The 24,038-nt window shown below is 36.0% G+C and overlaps 1 long non-coding RNA gene across 2 annotated transcripts in view; it reads left to right on the top strand.

Moving 5' to 3' along the window:
- Positions 1–24,038, top strand: part of LOC309397429 — a 270,598-nt gene that overhangs the window by 132,417 nt on the left and 114,143 nt on the right. For both annotated transcript variants that reach the window (XR_014176255.1, XR_014176256.1), the window contains exon 3: positions 6,729–6,795. This is a non-coding gene — a long non-coding RNA (uncharacterized lncRNA). The remainder of the gene's footprint in view (positions 1–6,728; positions 6,796–24,038) is intronic.

A 24,038-nucleotide genomic window follows, 5' to 3' on the forward strand; every position in this document is an offset into this window, starting at 1 on the left:
TGCCTTAATTCTGTTATATTTCAGTAAATGGCCAGCAAGAGCTGTGGAGAAATAAAACCATCAAATTAGAAATACCAGGCACACCAAAAAAATAATATCTAGATGTTTCAATTGACCTTCTTGTGTCATATAGATGATATGACCCATCCGCCTAATAAAATGTTCAGGAATAGAAAATTGTATTCAACTAAATCCTTCTGTTCCTCTGCTCCCCCACCCACCCCACCATGTCCACCCCAGTAACAAATTATGGGAATTCATCAGCCTTACATAGGAATTAATTTAATGCCCTCAAAACCTTCAGCAGTCTTCTTAAATTGCACCAAAAGAACAGTGTAACATAGGAGTTAAATGTACCCTAGATAAATTTTATGCAATGCATTATAACACAATAGCACTTCTCCCCATCACTTCCTCCTTCCCTCCCCCATATTATGTCAGAGCACAAGGAGCATTGGATTATAGGTATTTGTAAAAGTGAGGCAATGGGAAAAATAACAAAACATGTGATAACATTGCAACACAATCATCTTTCTTATGTATGCATACACAACATCACAGTGCAGAGCTTTCTCTGTGACATCAGAAGTCACATTTTTTAATTTTGGCATCATCAAAATGATGTTATATGATAGAAGCTATGATAGTTAATATCTATAAGTAAATGTTAGAAGTCAAGATTATTATAATGGAGGCTTAAAAAGTAAAAAAAAATAAGGGATGATAGATAGATACATAATGCCTCTTAATATGGGAAATATTGTATTAGTGGCTAGTAATAAAACATAGAAAATAAAAACACTATTCTATATACTGCCACAAAATAGAATACTTAATAGTCTTCCTTAAATCACATTTTTAGGTTATTTTATCTGCCAAACAAAGAGGGGGAAAATGGACACCCCCATTTTGTTTAAAAAAAATATGTGCACCATTTCTCTCTAAAATGGCTCAGACCTCCAATTCTTAGATAAACATTATCACAGTCCTCCGGGGAGACAAAGTTGTAATAGTATCTATATTGTTAGATTTTTCATTATTATTTATTAATGTAGGATTCTGAATGCTGTCCTTTCACGATACAATCTTTCCACAGTGACTTAAATCTAAGTGTTTTACCAGCAACTCCTCACAATACCTGCAACAAGAAGTTAACAATATTTATGACTGCATCTTGTGGATTAAAAAGATCACATCAGTACTTCTGTAATAATGTAGTTATTTTAATTCATTATTCATAATAATGCCTAATATGTTTTAGGAACTCCACAGTAATGGGTGCAGGAGCAAAATAAACTACAACTGCAAATATCGGCACATCTAAGACATAAATTATAGTTTACAGACTACAGTATCTGGGTGTAAACAGCAATTAAATCATATTTATGGCTTAGCATAATGGATGAATCTGGGGTGGGGGCTGTGTCTGTGTAATTTCAGCCTATAGATCTCACAAGTCCTTTAAACACAGACATAACTCTGTCTCATTGCGTTCTGATGACGATTAAAAGGCTCCTGGGTATTTTCCAACATTATCAGTGATTTGCATAGAAACAGAAACTTTGCAAGTTATCATTTCCCATTAACCAATTCATCTGAAACGCTAATGACAAATATTCAATTGCTTGTAATTTTCCTTCTATTTAGAGAACTATGCAATGTTTGCAATATAGCAGCAGAACTTTTTGCGTTTTTGGGAAAGGGAGGAAGTCCAATATTTTTCATGCTACAAATCCTCAATCTCAGGCTGTCACTCTCAACATCGCAGCATTGTGTTGTTGGAGGCTTCTGTGTTGCACCCTTGGGAAATCTTTCCTGGCTCTCCAGAGCAAAACAAAAACGGTCTTGATTTGAATAGGTCTGACTTGGAAACTCTTCCCTATCAGAAAGTAATCAAGCTGCAAAAACTTGAGATAATTAATGCTACTAAAACTTTGCCAGTTATTCTTAATTAAGCAACCCTACCATGAGAGATCTCATTTTGTACCAAATTGTTTTCCCTCTGGAGATAAGTCAAGGAAAAGTTGAATAACAGCCTACGGAGATGTCTAAAGGTAAAGGCTCCCCTCGCACATACTGTATGTGCTAGTCATTCCCGACTGTAGGGGGTGGTGCTCATCTCCATTTCAAAGCTGAAGAGCCAGCGCTGTCTGAAGACGTCTCCATGGTCATGTGGCTGGCATGACTAAATACCAAAGGAGCACAAAATGTAGATGGTGTAAAGAGAAGAGAAGACATTCTTTGAATCTCCAGTGGAAGTGTGTTTTCAAAGTTAATGGTAGATGGGCTTTGTCATCAGTTCACACACCACAGTAAGCAATGTTGTGGCTGCTCGAAATTCATATATAGGTTGTGGTTTGTTCAAAGAAGTTGGTAAATTAGAAAGGGGGGCTCATTGCCCCATCAACTTGTGAGCTCTTTTGTTAGAATCAACCAGTTCAATCTCCAGGAATCCGTATCTGGTGAATGAGACCATCCCTCCAAAGCACATCATTCACTGAAGTTCATCACTTGGTTTATAAAGTAAAGGTAAAGGTTCCCCTCACACATATGTGCTAGTCGTTCCTGACTGTAGGGGGCGGTTCTCATCTCTGTTCAAAGCCAAACAGTCAGCACTGTCCAAAGATGTCTCTGTGGTCATAATTAAATGCCAACAGCGCACAGAACGCTGTTACCTTCCCACCAAAGGGCTTCCTATTTTTCTACTTGCATTTTTACATGCGTTCATGCTGCTAGTTTGGCAGAAGCTGGGACAAGTAATGGGAGCTCACTCTATTACATGGCTCTAGGGATTTGAACCACAGAACTGCCAACCTTTCTGACTGACTAGCTCAGCATCTTAGTTACTGAGCCACCGCATCAGAGAACTAAACCAAGAACCCCATTCCAGGCCCAATCCCATGTGTATGGGCCATCTTTTAATATGATGAAAGTCATCTATTATTTTCTAAATGCTATTCATTGAATGTTAAGGATCATCAATGTTGTCCTAAATTTTGACTGTGACCAACAAGAGATGCAAGGCAGATTCAAGCTGCACAGCAAAGTCAAGAACTGTCTTACGTCCCTGCCCCTAGTCACTCAAATTTCACAGCTTTACAAGACTTAAGGCTTTCTTGGAAATAAACAAGATCTTTGGCAGTTACTTTGCAGCAGATGATATCCTTCACCATCATAAACCAAGCTGAATTTGGCAAAATCACTGGCAATCTCAAAAAAGAAGTGTTTGGAATCTTTGGGTTCTTCTGGAAAAATTAATTCAGCATTGCCCAGCGTTGAAAGCCTTTGCTCCCTCCTTTTGTGAAAGTGCTGTGGTTTCCCCCCCCCCCCATTTCGATATCTTTCAGTCTTTTTATCTACTAATCACTGAAGCTCTAAATTAGTTTTAATGGAAGTAGATAGACTAAGTATCATTAAATCTGAGAACATTGGCTAAGAATGGCACATCATGTCTGAATGAGTTTTTTCATTTTCCCTACACAGACCTGACTCTTTAAAGATCTGCTGATCCCCCAGGATTCATTTGGCTGAATTATTTAAGCAGAGTCAAACATGAGATCCATTTCTTTTTTCTTTCTTTCTTTTTTGCTGTTTGACTAGTGGTGCTCAAACCTCTGCACTGAATCCAAAATTCTGATAAAAAGTGGAAGTGTGCCCTAACAGCTTAACCCAAGGCCATTTTTAAAGAAAAGCTGTAAATCTAATGGACAAAGGACTTGGAAGAAAAATTGAATATTTGTTGTTATACATGTTGACAGCAGTGAGACCGCTGTACGTGCAAAAATGGAAAGATATAATAATTTCTACAATGGGAGAAACTGATGGAACTAGCAGAGATGGTCAAATTACCTGCTTTAATTAAAGAGAAGAATGCATCTAACTTCATTTCTATCCAGAAATGACATCTGAATTTTGTGCTTCAGACACACAAAAATGAAACTTTGATTCTGGAATTTACTGATTAGACAATATTTTTCTTGTTACACAAATATTATATGCATATGTTGAATTTGCAAAGTAAAAAGTTGAGGCTGTAATATTATTATGTTCATTCTACTGCACCGAAAAACTCAAAAGTTATTTTTTTCCCCTTTTATCCTACACTTCTCTCTTTCTCCTCCTACCCCTTTTCCACGGTTTTCAGTTTCTTTGTATTTTATACTCTAAGAAGTTCAATATAATTATATTATAAGAAAAGCTGTAAATGCTTCCATAATGTAACTGCCAAGACAACATGAAGGAGAAAAGCAAGGAAAGTATAAATTTCCTTGTTTTTGAACAAAGCAAGGAACAAATGAATGAACAAAGAAGAACCTTAAATAATGAATTATAATCTTCAACATGCAGATTCAAACTGCTGGGTGAGATAACTCTATTCTACATGGGACTGCCCTTAAAAAGTATCCTGAAACTTCAGCTGGTTCAAAATGCAGCAGTCTGCATAAACCTATGCAAGTTGAGATCTGTATACATGTCATCTCTTTTGAGGGAGCTCAGTTGGTTAACAATACTCTTCCAGGTGTAGTTCAAGGTGCTAATTATTTTTAAAGCCTACATGGCTTGGGGCCAGGTTATTTGAAGGACAACATTTTCCCAGTTTCACATGTGTGGCCCACAAGAGAAGGAGGACAAGGTATGTTAGAGGACAAGGTATGTTTGAGGACAAGGTATGTTTCAGGTCTCATCTATTAGAAAGGTGCATCAATCAAGCAAGCAAGCAAGCAAGATGAAAGGACCTTGGATATCTTCTAGTTCAATCTCTTGCTCAAGCAGGAGACACCATGTGGATCCAAAGAAAATGGTCTTTTCTGGGATGGCTCCCTCCCTTTGGAATATCATTTCCCCAGATATAAGATCCCCTACACACACACACCTTGTTCTTCCTTTTTAAAAGGCCTTGAACACATGGTTTTATCAGTGGGCTTGGGGAATCCCTCGTTGATACAGAATAGACCAAATCATTGAAATGCATATGTCATTTGATGGCAAATATAATTTACATACAATTGGCCTCAGGATTTTTGTATGCTTGTGAATGTTTCTCGATCACAAAGGATTGGTTCCCTACTCATTTAATAGTGTACTTTTCTTTTATCGAATAAATAGAATAAAGTTATCATTGGTATGATTTGCCAAATCTGGTTTTCTTATTGGATACAATTATACAAGGATGTTAAACTTGTGCCTTTGTTAGTTCTATACTTTGATATATAAAAATGCAGATTGTAGAGCTGTTGTTTACTAGCTCTGAATCTCAGAGTCATTTGTTCATGATTTTTTTAAAAGAATGTCCCCAGATAGGTCTGAATGCCCTCTCTGTAGGGATATTAACATTCTCTGATTTGAGCTCAGTCTAATAGCTGGCATTTTCTATTCAATCTTGAGTGCAGTTTTTTTCCCCCTTTGGATGCCATAGGACTCCATTTTGAATTAAAGAAGGATCCCTGGAGGTTTTAATTGTGTGCTTCCCACAGTCTATAGTCCATGAACAAGATCAGTTTTTATTAGCAATAATTGAAGTTGCAAAAATCAAGAAAAGCATTGATGTGACTACACACTGTGAAAGTGTTTGGTGACAGCACAAATACTAAAGACTGTAATTATATAGCTAAAGAAGGGTTGGGGGGGGAACCCTTCATTCCACTTTTGAATAACAAAAACAAAACAAAACACAATGGTGAGCAGCTTGAACATTTCTGATGTAGATTTAATTCCAGGTTGATCTGAACAAAAAGCTTGATTCAGTTTCTTAATGCAAGCAAATGAATTTTCTGAAGTTTCCACATTACTGTACACAGTAATGTGTGTACACAATACACAGGACTGTATACAGATGCCTGGTAGTGATTATTTTTTATGTTTCGACAAAGATAATAAAATATTTCTCTTAAGTTTCCTTCCTTTCCAAGAGATATTTCTGTGACCACTGCCTTATTAGATATTTCTTTGGAATTTCAATCTGAGTACTGATTTAGACATTTTAGAGCAGGGGTGTCAAATTCGATTTCATTGCGAGCCGCATCAGAGTTGTGTTTGACCTCAGGGGGGGGCATGGGGGGCATGGTCAGCCTGATATTACTCCTGTTGAGGGCATCTGTGGTGGCCCAAGAGCTCTACCACAACTTCTTGCAACCCTCTGCCAGTAAAGATGGAATTTGGGAGGGCCACGTACTGTTTCCAGGCTGGCCCCATGGACCAGATCTAAGTACCCCATGGGCCAGATTCAGCCTCTGGGCCTTGAGTTTGATGCCCTTGTTTTAGAGAATTACTTAGAGATAAGTCGTCTATTGAAGCAAATGTTCAAAATTAAGCTGAAAAATCAGGCAGCTTATTGTAACTTTTGTCATCATTTGTATTGGTTATGAGTACTATGGTTATGAACAAAATTTAAAGCAAGTATTTGGTGTCACTCTTAAATATTTAAATGTCTTCATAACACATTTAGCTGTTGCAACTTCAAGATCTCCACTTGAGACGTATGAGGATTTTCAACGTTGCCGTGGTACCATAACAGATACCTATTAGCTGAAAAGACTGGTATCTTCTGATTGTCACACCAAAGTAGACTTACCTAGACCCAAACATGTCATTGTTCCCAAGGAGCCTTCATTTCAAATTCCATCCATATAAAAAGCTATGCTTGCAATCATTTCATCGGTAGTTGATTGAAAAGTAAATTATCTGAACTGGACTATTAATACTTATTTCTGTTATTGTTGATGTTGCAGGAAAGCACCCTTTGGGTTAGAAGCCTTCTGGTTCCTACAGAGGTAATTTTTCAAGAGACATGAACAAGTAGGTACCATGGCTATAATTTAATAATATCAGATCAAAATATTGATAACAATGATGATATTAATTATATATACCTAATAATACTCTTTCAGCTTCTCAGATTTACGTATACATTAAGTATTCTATTTTGTGGCAGTATATAAAATAGTGTTTTTACTTTCTATGTTTTATTACTAGCCACTAATACAACAATTTCCATATTAAGAGGTATTATGTATCTATCTATTATCCCTTATTTTTTTACTTTTTAAGCCTCCATTATAATAATCTTGACTTCTAACATTTACTTACAGATATTAACTATAATAGCTTCTATCATATAACATTATGCATAATAACATTTTCCCAATTTTTAATTTCTAGCTCTATTTTTTAGTCTTTACTAAAAAAAAATCCCATATTAAGATGTATTCTTCCATCATCTCTTGCTACAAGTTCCTTTCTTTTTCATTATATCCCCAAATATGGCTCATTTTTCATGTCAGCTTCCTACCCTACCTACTGTACTTATCTATTCACCTATTACCAATGACCTACCTACCCATCTACCTACTTACCTACCTTGGAAAACGCAGATGTGCATGGACTGGTGTGATATAACTCATATACATAGGAAGATACACATAGTGAGTGTCTTCCTTTTTTTCTAATATGCTAGATTGAAGATAGCAAAAATAAAATAAAAATAAAATAAAGAGCTGTTTGTTGTCAGTTTCCTAGGAAGGCAATAGATTAATTGATATTAATCTATGTACTGCTATGTTGGGGTCAGGCATCATGCCTGCAATTCTGGCTCTATTACATCAGTGGAAACAAAAGGAAAACAAAGTAAAATATGTTCCATATTAAGGTAGTAGGTCCTTTGATCATTAGTCATGAGAAGCTGAAAGAAGCAGATGGCATCACTTGGGGTTTAAGTTCCTAGCTACATCTGAAGTTGAAGAGCGTGATCAGATTTTTACTCCTTTTGTTTTAAACAGCTGCCATTAACTTTGATAACTTAAGCAGTTCTGAAGTACTATTATAGAGTTTCTCCAGTACCTGGAGTAATTCTGGTTTATTTCAGCTTCAAAGATATCATTAGATCACATCCTTTAAATATTATATTTTGCTATGCCAGGAACTGCTAAAAGCATGCTGTAAAAGAATTTATGCAGTGGCTATTTTAGTTATTTATGAGATGTTTGCCAAGTATAAGGTGGGCTAATTATTAAGAGAATACACATTTTGGAGTATCTGCAGGTGGCTTTTTACAGCTTCCCTTTCTACAGGTGTACTACTTCCTTCAATCTTTTTTCCCTCTCCACTTTATATGTACATTCCAGTCCTTCATTTGGTTTGTGTATTTCAACAATGTGGTAATTGTTGAAAAAAAAAAAGTTCCAATTTTTTGGTTGGAACAAATTGTTGTTTGGAAGAAAAAATGGTATGATGTATATTTAGCCTTTTTTAAAAAAAATACTTCTCCTAAATTATCTATCTTTGATATTAAGAATAGATCAGTGTGGCAGAAAGTGTGAAAAACGGATGAATTTAATACTATTGCTCATGCTCAAAAAAGAGATTATCATGGCTGTCCCTTTTTATATGCAATACAATAGCAGAGTTGGAAGGGACCTTGGAGGTCTTCTAGTCCAACCCTCTGCTTAGGCAGGAAACCCTATACCGTTTCAAACAAATGGCTATCTATCCAACGTCTTCTTAAAGACTTCCAGTGTTGGGGCATTCACAACTTCTGGAGGCAAGCTGTTCCGCTGGTTAATTGTTCTAACTGTCAGGAAATTTCTCCTCAGTTCTAAGTTGCTTCTCTCCTTGATTAGTTTCCACCCATTACTTCTTGCTCTACCCTCAGGTGCCTTGGAGAATAGTTTGACTCCCTCTTCTTTGTGGCAACCCCTGAGATATTGGAAGACGGTTATCATGTCTCACCTAGTCCTTTTTTCTATTAAACTAGACATACCCAGTTCCTGCAACCGTTCTTCATATTTTCTAGCCTCCAGTCCCCTAATCGTCTTTGTTGCTCTTCTCTGCACTCTTTCTGGGGTCTCCACATATTTTCTACATTGTGGCGACCAAAACTGGTCGCCACGATGTAGAAAAGATGTGGAGGCTCTAGATCATTTATATGTTATCATTTTATATGTTGTATACTATATATAACTATATATCTTTAGTTAAAGTGTTTGTGGAAACAGTGTTCACAAATATTGTTCTTTCCAGGATTCATTTATCTTTTTTATTCCATCCCAGTGTGATTTCATTCTGTTGAAGCCAATGATATTAAATATGTCAAGCCATATACTGGATTACGTTCATAAGGTAAAGATAAAGGTTCCCCAACATATGCGGGCTAGTTGGTCCCAGCTCTAGGGGGCGGTGCTCATCTCCATTTCTAAGCCGAGGAGCGAGCACTGTCCGAAAACATCTCCATGGTCATGTGGCCGGCATGACTAAAGAGCAAAGGTGCACGGAACGCTGTTACCTTCCCACCAAAGGTGGTTCCTGTTTTTCTACTTGCATTTTTATGTGCTTTCAAACTGCTAGGTTGTCAGAAGCTGGAACAGGGTACGGGAGCTCACTCCGTTACACGGCACCAGGGATTCGATCTGCTGAACTGCCGACCTTTCTGATTGACCAGCTCAGTGTCTTAGCCACTGAGCCGCCAAGTCCCTGTTACGTTCATAGTTGGTAGCAAATCTTAATTAAGGTAAGTTTCAAAGTGATATAGTAAAAAATGTTAGAAATATTTGCTTACTTAAACTACCTAAGAAAATAAGCATGGATGTGCATAATTGTTGCCTAAAGTTATTCATTCAGAGGGTTTTATCTCCTTCTTTCTTCTTTCTTCCTTTCTTTTTTTACTCTTTGGAGCTGATAACTCCCACCCATCCCCATCATCGTACCATAAAAATACAGGATAATCAGCAAGTGGAAATTACTGCAATGTCTACTTTAAAGATAATGTGTGCTTAGCAATCTTGTTTCAAGGCTCTAGGTTCCAAAAAGAAAGAAAGAAAAAATCCAAGTATCCCCCCTCCCACTTCTTTAATGTTACAGCCAGCAATTGCTGTTTTGAGCAAAAGAAATGGCATCAAACAGAAATGTTTTAGTTTTGTCAAGCGCCTTATTTGTTTGTGTTTCTGTGTGAAATATCTTTGAAATACCCTGCTGGTAGAAGTTCAGTTTTATTGCCTCATTTTGCAAGATGGAAGAGATGGTGGAGCACAGCTTCTGACTGAGTAACAGATTCTGATGGTTATTAAACAGCTTATTGCAGATTCACCGAGGTGGGGGAGTTATGTTGTGAGAAATAACTTATATCACCAAGGCTATGCCGAGCATTTACAAGAGGTAGCTCACAAGACGTAAGAGTACAAATAAAGCAATTTCTTTTTGAATGGTTAAAGCCGCTCCATTACTTCTTAGAATTATAAAGGAACAATTCTGGCATCTTTGTTGTTGTTTCCATTTTATTATGTTGTTATAAATCTTGATGCTTGAAACCTTGTAATGTTTCAACACAGTGACATTTGTGGAATATGATTAAACATTATTGACATTCTATTATTTCGGTAACTAAGGGTATCGAAAATAGAGATGGGGAAAATGTGTTCTATTAATATTTGCAGCCTTTGTCTGATACCTGTGTATTCCTTTCCACTGCAAACTGTGATAGTAACCAAGTCTCAAATCTCTCCCAGTGGAAATTAGACTCGAATTCCTTACATACTTATTACTCAGCTCTTCACTTCCAAAAGTTTTCTCCAGAGGAACTAACAATTAAAGTTAATATTAGCATTCTTCTGCTCTATAGAAAGACCCACTGGGAATAATAATAAGACATGATGTAGTAACAATCCAAGGTGATATCCCTGGAAATGACATTGTATATTAGATATAAAAGAGGAATATGCCAATGGGAACTTACAGAAGTTCTTCTGTTCCTTGATTTGGGAGAAAAATATATGCAAATCTATTTTCAACCAAGTATTTTGTAGGCCCATTCACTTCAAATCTATATTATTTTAAATTTGTTTTGATTGTATTCCAAGCAACTAGTACTTATTTGATTTATAACCATATTCTTGGAATGCATTCCTCATATTGCTTGACTTCTCCCTTGGAGAGATATACTTGTGTCTTAAAAATTGCTTTCAGGACAAACATAAATGCAAAATGAGCTTCATTCTCCCCAATATATCTTTTTTTGTCTAGAAAAAACAGAAGCCCTTGCTAAGGTAAAGGTAAAGGCACATGTGTGCTACTCATTTTCGGCTCTAGAGGGCAGTGGTCATCTCCATTTCTAAGCCAAGGAGCCAGCACTGTCCAAAGACTTCTCCGTGGTCACTTGGCTGGCATGACTAAATCCCGAAGGTGCACAGAACGCTGTTACCTTCCCACCAAATTGGTCCCCATTTTTCTACTTGCATTTTTATGTGCTTTCAAACTGCTAGGTTGGCAGAAGCTGGGGCAAGTAACGGGAGCTCCCTCCGTTACGCCATGCTGGGAATTTGAACCACCGAACTGCTGACCTTTCTGATCGACAAGCTCAGCATCTTAGCCAGTCAACCATTGCATCCCTTAGCTAGACCATAGCTAAACTGTGAATCCTTGCATGGATGGTTAAAATCCATTTTAAAGGAGGTGGATGGAGGTATGTTTGTGTTTTGCGTGTAGACAGAGAGAGGTCCCATTTCCAATGCTTTTTTTTTTTTTGAACCATTAAATAGATTTGGCAGAAAATTTGAGAATGTTAGTTCACAGCTCTGATTAGCTTCACTTACAAGAATTGAGTGAGTACACCCAAGAGCAGGATTTAGAATTGTGTATGATTAGTATATTTTTTAATTAAGAGCTTGATCCTGTGTCTGCTCTGTGCCTGTACTATCAGTGATTTCAATTACCAATGAACCATGTACTCAGCATTTCTGTGACTAAGCCCCAAAACAAATTAAAGAGATGAGCCTCTCATATGATTTTCAAAAGGAGAGACTCTTGCAAACTTTAGAAGTGAAATGAGATTATCTAAGATCTGCCAGATTTATTCATGCTTGAGGCTCTGTTAGAGTCCACCTCTTCAGCTGGCTGCATTAAGGCCTACACCATGTTCTCAGTACTTCATATTGTTCCAAAGGCATCTAGTGCCATGCTACTAGTCTTACTTATTTTCCTATTCATTTGTCATATAGTACTGTGGTGGGGAATCCTAGAAATTACTGCTTGTGTTTTGTTCCTATTTTCCCACTTTTGAAGATAAAGATTTTTTCAGTACAAAGATAACCCTTGGTGACTATATGGACATGTACTTTTTCTTTGCAGGAATATTGATCTGGTTTGCCACTGCCTTCTTCTGGGAAGGTTGTGTTAAATTTCCTGTCTAACCAACAGCACGGAAGTCTGGTGATTTCTCAGCTGAGACTTACCAGATCCAACCAGCCCCAAAGGCTGTGAATCTCACCAAAGATGATGATGATTCATTCATTTCATTCATTTCATTCATTTCATTCATTTCATTCATTTCATTCATTTCATTCATTTCATTTTATTAGACTTATAAGCCGCTCCCTCTCCTCGAAGGGACTCGGGGCGGCGTACCATAAAAAATACATATCACATGTTGCACGGAGGAGGTATAAAAAACTCACAACATCAATTATTACAATTCCTAAAATAACACAATAATAATAGAGTTAAAAAACATTAAAATACCCTAAAATTTAAAATTGCCAGGGGGATTAGAGGATAGAGCTATAGTTGAGCCAGGCCGGCTAGTTGGAACAGGTGGTCTTGAGTTTCTTGATGATGATGATGATGATGATGATGATGATAATAATACCACCTAGGTTTATACCTAGGATGCTGGCAGAAACCAGTATGAACCATCAATGCTATTTATGATACATTTTTAAATGTTCAGTTGACTGAGCTTCATGTTTAATGAATTAAATAAATTATAATAATGATAATGACAACGATACTCCAGAATTAGCAATTGATAAGAAGGACACTAAGTCTGGATACTGGGCATGATGATAGTCAGAGACTGCAGAATAGTAGAGAACAAACTGGAGAAAAATCTCAAAATAGAAAGACCCACCAATTGAAGTAGAATGGCACTGGCAAAAAAAACAAAAAAAACAAAGATAATACCAATATCAATAGGCACCTTGGCTGCAATCCCAAAACATCTGGAGAAACACATGAGCATTTTCAGCATTGAAAAAAATCACTGTCAGTCAGTTGAAAAAGTAGCTTTACTTGGAACAGCTTACATCTTGTGACAATACTTTTAATGCCATCCAACAACACCTGCCTTTTCCAGGAAAGATTCAGTAAAGGTAAAGGTTCCGCTTGCACATATGTGCTAGTTGTTCCCGTCTCTAGGAGGAGGTGCTCATTTCTGTTTCAAAGCCCAGTGCTGTCTGAAGACATCTTCATGGTCATGTGGCTGTCATGGCTAAACACCGAAGGAGCACGAAATGCTGTTACTATGCCACCAAAGGTGCTTCCTATTTTTCTACTTGCATTTTTGCATGCTTTCGAACTGCAAGGTTGACAGAAGCTGGAATAAGTAACCCGGACCTCACTCCATTACGTGGCGCTAGGGATTCGAGCTGCCAAACTGTTGACCTTTCTAATTGACAAGCTCAGTGTCTTAGCCACTGAGCCACCGCATCCCCTAAAGATTCAGTAGGTGGATAAAAATACCGGTTCCAATCTAAACATCTGCTGATTGTGCAACCAACCATAGCAGCAGCAACAAAACAACAGCATATTATATTGTCTGATTATATATTGTGCTGTCTGATTATGCTGTCTGACTCTGAAAGGAAGAGTCAGAGGTTAGGAAGGCTGCAGCCCACTGAAAAAAATAGCGGTACAGCTGACATGCAAGATATTGACACCCGCCCACACAAATTTTGACAACCTTATCACTAAATATATGCAAGATCGTCTCACTCTTCCCACAAACATCTTCAAAACCTTCCTCTTTGTTGAAGTTATTTTTAATACTGTTGTTTTACAAGATTGTGCAAGAACTGATAGGAGAAAATGCAAAGTAATTTACTTTCAGCTTAAGTATATTTTACGGCTGATCATACATGGGAGAACATTTTCCCTCCATTATAACAGCAACACAAAGGATAAAGTATTTTTTTTTGGTTCTCAAAGCAACTGTGGATATTAAATTTGCTATACATAAACTATAATGGATATTCCTGATGAATGGAGGAAGCCATGCATTATGGGGCTAGAAGGAATTTTTGCATTCGTTAGTGTTCTTAGAATGTTCTTTCTGCACCAACTCAGAAAGCTGAAACTGCCCAAAGAGCTGCTGATTCCATTCTACAGAGGAATGATTGAATCTGAGATCTGCACCTCCATAACTGTCTGGTTTGGCTCTGGAACCCAACAACTTAACTTAACTTAACTTTATTGGATTTCTAGACCGCCCCTCTCTCAAAAGAGACTCGGGGCGGTGTACAGTCATATTAAAATAGTTAGACAATAAATATACATGTTATAAGTATACAATAAATAAATTAAACATAGGACTGGAGGAGGTAGTAGAAATTCCCTGTACAATTTAGTTAAGTTAGATTAAAAATTTTAGAAAATTTAAAAAAGTTAAAAACATTAACCTTAAAAGCTATCCCAAATAAAATATCCGCCAGGAGGTAAGAGTAGAACTATAAGTGGGCCAGGCCGGCTAGTCGGAACAGGTGAGTCTTAAGTTTTTGTCGGAAGGAGTGGAAGTCGGTAGTAGTTCTAATAACAAGACAGACGCAGACTTCAGAGGATAATCAGAACTGCAGAAAAAAAACAATTACTACCAATCTGCCTTCCATTGAGGACCTCTATACTACACGAGTCAAAAAGAGGGCTGTGAAAATATCTACAGACCCCTCACATCCTGGACATAAATTGTTTCAACGTCTACCCTCAAAAAGACGCTACAGGGCACTACAGAACAACTAGATGCAAGGACAGTTTTTTCCATGAATGCCATCATTTTGCTAAACAACTAATTCCCACAACACTGTCAAATTATCTATCAAGACTGTATTACTATTCTTCTTTTCTTCCTTCCTAGTACCTATCTCTTCCCACTTACGACTATAACCATGTTGCTGGTATCTTTAAATTTTATGCTGTTTTATTTGTTTCCTAGCATTATTTGATTGCTTATTAGTAACCTATGACTATCACTAAGTGTTGTATCTTACGATTCTTGATAAATGTAGACTGAGAGCATTATGCAGACTGAGAGTTGACTAAAGACAAATTCCTTGTGTATCTTATCACACTTGACCAATCAAGAATTCTATTCTATTCCTATTCCTATTCCTATTCCTATTCCTATTCCTATTCCTATTCCTATTCCTATTCCTATTCCTATTCTATTCTATTCTATTCTATTCTATTCTATTCTATTCTATTCTATTCTATTCCATTCCATTCCATTCCATTCCATTCCATTCCATTCCATTCTTTCTATAGCATGATTTACCCTTAACATAATAATAATAATAATAATAATAATAATAATAATAATAATAATAATAATAATAATAATAATAATAATAATAATAATAATAATAATAATAATAATAAAAAATATTTATTTCTTAGCCGCACCCTCTCCCGAAGGACTCGGGGCGGCGTACAACAAAACATAGGAAATAAATCTATCGACATACATATAACAAAACATATACCAAGACATATATACGACATATACAAGGAGGAGGTGAACTGATAGACAAAAAGAAGTAAAAACACAATGTTTAAAAACCCCTAAATAAATTGAATGCAATTAAAATACCCCAAATAAAAAAACCCGTCAGGAGCGATATAGTTGGATCAAAGTTGAGCCAGGCCAGCAACTTGAAAAAGGTGGGTCTTGAGCTTTACACGAAAGGAGCGGAGGTCAGAGGTATTCCTAATATCCGGGGGGAGGTCATTCCACAGGGCTGGGCCCGCCACAGAGAAGGCTCTACTCCTAGGCGCCGCCCCTCGACACTGTCTGGTAGACGGCACCTGGAGGAGGCCCTCTCTGTGCGAGCGGATTGGTTGCAGGGATGTATGGGGCAGAATACGATCCCGCAAGTAACTAGGTCCATTTCAGGAGAGACTTCCTATTACTAAAATATATATAGCAAATATGCTGTACATTTTTTTAAAAAAAGTGGAAAAAGCATCAAAAAATAAGTGATCACATATCCATTTCACAGACCGGTTTGAAAAGAGCAGGAAACAATAATAAATTTGGGTGCATATTTTTTGTTGGGGTGGGGTTTTTTTTTGGTCTGCTTTGCCTTTTTACGATCTGGAATACAAAGAAAGTGCAGAGTGGGTGAAAATGTTTCTTTTATTACTCAAGGTTGTAAGTCCCTGCTTCTCCTCCCATGGAATGCAGCATATATGTTTTAAATGGGCGAAACTCTTTTTTGGATTTCTTAAATTCCTGCGGTAAAATAAATAAATAAATGGGCACATTACTTTGACAGTAACAAGCGCGAGCTTGATATTGGAGTACAAAGCTAAGAATGATAATATGCAATAATTATTTTATTGATGTGCAGGGAATGAATTATTCATGGCTTCAAAGTATCTGTGGATAATTCTAATTACCTGCTTTTTAAAGTATATGAGATCCATTGCAAATACATTAACAATTTTGATTGCGCACCTGCTACCTTCTTTTTTTTAGCAGTGAGCAGGAACTTGTAACAGCAGTGCTGCAGGATGAAAATGACAGGAACTTGGAATGTATATGGGATACAGAACGAAGAGTGGGTTTTCCTTCCCACTAATTGTGATATGGCTAAACTGCATTCCATCACAGATATATGTATCCTTCAGCATGTTTGTGCACTGCGCAAACAATACTACTCTGAGAAAAGCACTCTTTCAGAGCAACGTCTTCAAGCTCTGTGACCCTTTGCTTTGAAAAAAATCAAACATTATAGTTGTGAGATATGTGTTGCAGCCATATTGCTTTCTCCTCCAGCAGATCCAATAGTTTGTTATATATATATATATATATATATATATATATATATATATATATATATATATATATATATATATATATATATATATATATATATATATATATATATATATATATATATATATATATATATATATATATATATATATATATATATATATATATATATATATATATATATATATATATATATATATATATATATATATATATATATATATATATATGTTTTGAATAGGACATACTGATATCAAAAGCTTCTTCCAGCTATTTCTAGTACCTTACAGGAAGCATTGCAATATAGTTCTGCACATATTCATCACATGGTCAAAAGACTTTACTAGAAATATCCCCACTGTATATCAGACATTAACATGATTGAGCAGGTTCAGAGGTATTTCACGAGAAGAGTCCTCTACTCACAATAGAATTCCCTATGCCATCAGGCTTGAAATTTTGGGCTTGGAGAACCTAGAACGGTGCCACCTGTGATCCAACCTAAGCATGTTGTCTGCTACAACATCTTGCCTGTCAACGATGTCCTCAGCTTCAACCACAATAATACACGGGCAAACAATTGATACAAACTCAAGGTAAACCACTCCAAACTTGATTGCAGAAAATACGATTTCAGCAACAGAGGGGTCAATGCCTGGAATGCTCTACCCAACTCTGTTGTTACAGCCTCAAACTCTCACAGCTTCAATCTCAAGCTGTCTATCGTGGACCTCATCCAATTCTTAAGAGGTCCATAAAGGGGGCGTGAATAAGCACACCAGCGTGCCTACCGTCCCTGCCCTACTGTTCCATTTATCTCTATTTAATTCCTTTGCTCATGCTGATGTTCATACCTATACTTGTTATCTTGTACATGTTTGATAAAACAAACAGACAGACAGATAGATTCTGGACTGTCCAATATGTGTCCTATAAATATTGTAAGGTACCTTTATAAGGCAGAGGTGTGGATATGTGTTTGCATGGCCAAACACAAACCATATGGAAGGAAGGGAAGGGAGGAAAGGAAGAAAGGGAAGGGAGGGGAAGGGAAGGGAAGGGAAAGGAGTAAGTAAGTAAGTAAGTAAGTAAGTAAGTAAGGAAGGAAGGAAGGAAGGAAGGAAGGAAGGAACTATATAAGGCCAAATATCCATCTAATATAACTTTTTTTTGCTGGATGTCATATTACTTCCATAGTACTTTTCTGGGCATCATATGACTGCAGTGGATAAAGGGTAATTTGGGCACAACCCAGACCACCAGATTGGGGTCTCTACAATTTGATCAAGGGTCAGATATTGGCCTATAGCCCCCATGAGACCCATCCCTCATTTTGAATAATGTCCCATTTTCTCAATAGATTATGAGATTCCAGATGAGAAAATTGAAAGAATTGTTGTTGCCTCTTGGATAGTTCAATTGAAAATGTATATTACCAACAGTTCTCTGTAAATATGGTGGCCCCACGTAGATATAACAACAAATGTCTACAGATAAAACCATTCATAAATTTGTCTAATCCAATTTTATATCCCCAGGCCCATCAAGACAGACTATGAATTCCATTAGCACCGTGTAAAGGAAGATATATATATATAATCTGCATCAACATAACATCATTTTCATTGGATGACACCCAATTTTTATGATAGAGAGAAATGTATAATGCAATACAAAAAATTTACAGTCACTATTAAAGCCTAGAAATATTGAACAACAGAAAGCAGATCTCAAAAACAAAACATTGTTCTGCTGTTGTATGTCTTCGGCCTCTCTGCTGAAATTTGGCTCTGCTTCAATCTAAAAAATCAGTGTGAGAGCAGAAAAAAAAATCACTCCTTTGTTTTTTCAGAACTCAAAGCCAAGCTAAACAATGTAGTTATGGGAGTGTAGAGTGAAGCCCATGTGACATCAGTAGCAATGGTTTGTTTAACATAATGGGTGAAATCCATTCATAATTCTATTTATAATACAAAAAAAATGTCTAGGCAAAATTTAGCAATCTATTCTAAAATGTTAAAGGTAAAGATTCCGCTTGAAAATATGTGCTAGTCATTCCCGACTCTAGGGGGCGGTGCTCATCTCCACCATTTCATAGCCGAAGAGCCAGCGCTGTCTGAAGACGTCTCCATGGTCAAGTGGCTGGCATGACTAAACGCCAAAGGCACATGGAACACTGCTACCTTCCCACCAAAGGTGGTTCCTATTTTTCTACTTGCATTTTTTACATGCTTTCGAACTGCTAGGTTGGCAGAAGCTGGGACAAGTAGCAGGAGCTCAATACAATATTGGGTAAAAATAGGATAATAATAATAATGATAATGATAATAATGATAATAATGATAATAATGAAAATAATGAAAATAATGATAATAATGATAATAATGATAATAATGATAATAATGATAATAATGATAATTCCGTTCAGGGGCTATTCCGACCTTGTGCAACTTCAATGGCTGTTTCTCTTTCGCTAGAAAAAAGGGCTTCTCATGGATCAATCAGGGAGAGGTGGGGCTTGACGTCAGGAGAGGCGGGGCTTGATGACACAACATGCAATCTTGGAGCTTTAGGATTGCTGTCGATATCTCTGCTGCTGGACGATCCTTTTGAACCTAAACAATCCCGTAGAGACGGTGATAGAGAAGGGCACGTCCTGCTGATCTTAAGGACATCGCAAAGTCCCTGATTGTGGACATGTTATTCTTATCTTAAGTAGTAGTGTTGTAATGTTGATATGTATATTTTATAATGTGGGATCTTTAACTATCATTCTGATTTTATGGCATCCAAATCCAATTAATTAACATTCCCCCAAAGATCAATTTGACAGTTGCAATAACTTTCCAGGTTTCATATTTGTTTTTCTGTTCTTTTTCCACTTTCTCATGCTGGAAAAAAAATTACACAGCTGGAATTTGCTAGCATGATTTAGGACGGGTGTTAAAAAAAGGCCAGAGGCTTTGCGTGGTATGGGAAATTGATATAAGAAAATGAATCCATGTTGCAGAGATGAGGCTTCTATCATGATGACGAGAAAAGAGCTGCAGAAGGAAAATGCTTCTTTTTCTTTTATAACAGTTCTAATTGTCTGAAAGAAATGAATGCCTGAAAGGGCTTTACTCTTTTGAACAAATGGAGCCAGTAGAATGGTTAACTTTCCGCAATATGCTCAGCATAATCATTATTTTTAAAAAAGGCATGAAGCTCCCTGTGAATTAAAACACAAAGGGAGGTACAACTAAAACTGCAAAGAGGGAAATGCTCCACATTCCAGATTTTACAGAAAACAGTTATGCTCTTATTAGCACAGAATAAATTTTCAGGGACATTTTGCATTCAGCAAGTTGATTTTCACAAATGATTTTTTTCTCCCATGTTAATGTTTCATAGATGCACAGACATTAATACAGCTAAAGTTGCATTACTGTTATGATTCATCTTTTGTGCAGAACCTTGAAGAAGCACCTCCTATTTATTTTAATGTATTTTATGCATTATATCTATCCAGCCTTTATTATTAATTTTTTTTACAAATAAGTTAGAGTGGCAAACCTACCTAATGCTCTTTGCTCCTCCTATTTTCCCCATCACAACAACCCTATGGGATGAGTTGGGCTGAAGGAAAGTGACTGGCCCAAGACACCTATTTTATTTATTTTATTTATTTTATTTATTTTATTTATTTTATTTATTTTATTTATTTTATTTTATTTTATTTATTTATTTTATTTATTTTATTTATTTTATTTATTTTATTTATTTTATTTATTTTATTTATTTTATTTATTTTATTTATTTTATTTATTTTATTTATTTTATTTATTTTATTTATTTTATTTATTTTATTTTATTTATTTATTTTATTTATTTTATTTATTTTATTTTTTTATTTTTTTATTTATTTATTTATTTATTTTATTTATTTTATTTATTTATTTATTTTATTTATTTTATTTATTTTATTTATTTTATTTATTTATTTTATTTATTTTATTTATTTTATTTATTTTATTTATTTTATTTATTTTATTTATTTTATTTATTTTATTTATTTTATTTATTTTATTTATTTATTTATTTAGATTGTCAAACATGTACAAGATAACAGGTATAAATATAAACATGGACACGAACAAAGGAAATGAGTACAAATAAATGGGGACAGTAGGACAGGGTCAGTAGGCACTCTGACGCGCTTATGCATGCCCCCTTTACGGACCTCTTAGCAATGGGGTGAGGTCCACGGTAGACAGTTTAAGGTTGAACTTATGGGGGTTTGAGGATGTAACAATGGAGACAGGTAGAGCATTCCATGCGTTGACTACTCTATTGCTGAAGTCATATTTTCTGCAATCGAGTTTGGAGGGATTTACCTTGAGTTTGTATCTATTGTTTGCCCGTATATTATTGAGGTTGAAGCTGAAGCAGTCATTGACAGGTAGGACATTATAGCAGAAAATTTTGTGTACTATGCTTAGGTCAGATCATAGGTGGCGTAGTTCTGGGTTGTCCAAGCCCAAAATTTTGAGCTTGGTGGCATAAGGGATTCTATTGTGAGCAGAGGAGTGGAATACTCTACTCGTGAAATACTTCTGGACCCGCTCAATTGTATTAATGTCCGATATACAGTGTGGATTCCAGGCAGATGAACTGTATTTGAGAATTGGTCTGGCAAAGGTTTTGTATGCCCTAGTTTGCAGTACAGTGTTACCGGAGAAGAAGCTTCACAAAATTAGGTTAACAACTCTTAATGTCTATTTGGCAATGCTGTTGCAGTGGGCTCTGGAGCTTAGATCATTTGAGATGAGTACTCTTAGATCCTTGACAGAGTGAGTTTCATTGCTTAGTTTCATTACTAAGGCAGGACTAGAACTCACAGTCTCCCAGTTTCTAGCCTGGTGCCTTGATCACTAGACCAAAATTGGCTCTCTACTTGGTATCAACATGAATAATTAGGATAATTATGTGAAATTCTAATGAGATATATTTTATGGGTTAGTTCTGTATCTATACTTAGATGATTCAAACCTAAGAAAGTGGATGAATGTATTTGACTAGAAGAAAATCATTTTGTATTGTTAATTAATTCTCTTAATAGATAGGATCCCAAGCTGGCTTTGTTTGATTATTTGTCCTAGAACTACAGTGAAAAATCCACAAAGCCTTTGTCCTTGACATTCTTTATAAGGAAGATGTTATATTTCTCTGCAAAGGCAAGAGGGTAAATCTGTTTTCTGGGTCTGTTCCTTCTTTACTAGAAAGAAATAGCGAGTCATTATTATTCCTATTAAATATTTTCAGCTCGGTTCAAATGCACTTCTTCTGAAAGCTCATATATTACTCCATTCCATCAAGATACCAAGTTGCATTTCTTTAAAATTTAAAAATAAAAACATGATCTACATTTTAAAAAGATTAGATACTTTTAAAAAATCCTGAAAAGTCTGCAGCCACTGCCATGGGAATTTTAAAACAAATTATAGTGTCATTGTTGTTGTTGTTGTTGTTGTTGTTGTTGTTGTTGTTGTTATTATTATTATTATTATTATTATTATTATTATTATTATTATTATTATTATTATTATTATTATGTTAATCTTTGGTGAGATTCACAGCCTTTGCGGCTGGTTGGTAGCTCAACAGCTCAAGTCCTAACCAAGGACCTAGGAACAGATAAGGTAATGTTGGACGATATAAGTTGTTCCAAGTAGGGTGGTTTTTTGTAGAGTCAGAATGTTCAAGTCAGGTAAATTTAGAATTTTCAAATAGTGAGGTAGTCCTTTAGGTATTATTGCTCCAAGGGCTCCAATTACAATCGGCACAACACATGATTTCTTTTTCCACAGTCGGTCAACCTCAATTTGCAAGTCCCGGTACTTTGTGATTTTTTTCTTGCTGTTTATCGTCAATTCATGGATCACCAGGTATTGCAATGTCAATGAACCATCCTTTTTTTCTTTTCAATTATTGTTATGTCAGGTGTGTTGTAGGCCAAGTGCCTGTCAGTCTGGATTCTGAAGTCTCACAAGATCTTGACTTTCTAATTCTCTAAAACCTTCTCAACCTGATGGTGCCAGTGGTTTTTTCCTGTACTCAAATCCAAACTTTTGGCACAATTTCCAGTGAATAATCTTAGCAATGCAGGACTTTAATATCTTGTGAATTCATTGAATGTACTTGGCTGAGGTTAATTCCTTCACTTTATTATGCATTAAGTCAATGTTACAATGATGCATATTATTTCATTTACATGCTGTTTTGCCTTCTGATTCTTGCATATGCTACATTTTGCATTGCAAATGTGAAAAAAGCATTTGGTAAACTGTTAAAAATATATACTCCTCCTCACCACCATCTTGCTCGTACTCCTTTTTCTTCTTCTCTTAGTACCAGAATTGTTTATTAATTGAAAGACAGAATATTATTTTCTCCACTGATAGGTAGTTCCAAATTACATCTCGATTACATTAAATGTCTTCCTACTGCAGTAATCTAATGTCTTGTTATTCTCGTATAAACATCCTTTATTAATTCATGCTGTTTTCAGTAACTTTTCCATTAAATAAATACATTTCAGTTTTATTCTCCTGTTCTAACAGTGCTTGGTAATACCAAAGGTATCCAAATAAAGCTAAATAAAATAGTACCTAAAATTCATGTCCTTCTGAATTACTTTTACTCCAGATTATGCAAGAATCTGCTCTCCGTTGGGATTATAAATGCAAAGAGAAGAAAGCGCCACAGTGTTTTTTTTTAAATGAAAAGAATTGTGCATACTCATTGCAAGTACAAATTCTTCAGCTACAAACATTTTATTACTTTTTTTAAAAAAAAAGCTGAAGAGGTAGTGGAATTCATTTTTATTATAAAAAGGAGATGAAAGTGATGGAGATTAGGTAGAAGATTCCACCTCATAATTGTATATTCTCCCTGAACCTTATCTTAGCTTTTTAAATTAATGTTAATGTTTTTACTTTCTTATCATTTGAATGGTTTTAATCTTTTATAATATTGTTCTATCAGATTGCAAGCCAACCTGAGTTGCATGACCGCGAGATGGACAGAGAAGAAATGTAGTAAATAAATAAAGAGAAATATTGAATTACTCTTTTGCTATGGGGTGGTCGTACTACTTAATTTGGGGCCCTTAAGCTTCAGTTAGTCTTCGGCATCACCTCACATCAGGAAAGATATGCATCTGTCATTCAGAGGCGGTTGCATAGCT

This window comes from Natrix helvetica, assembly GCF_964273705.1.
Source record: "Natrix helvetica genome assembly, chromosome: 10".
NCBI lineage: Eukaryota > Metazoa > Chordata > Lepidosauria > Squamata > Natricidae > Natrix > Natrix helvetica.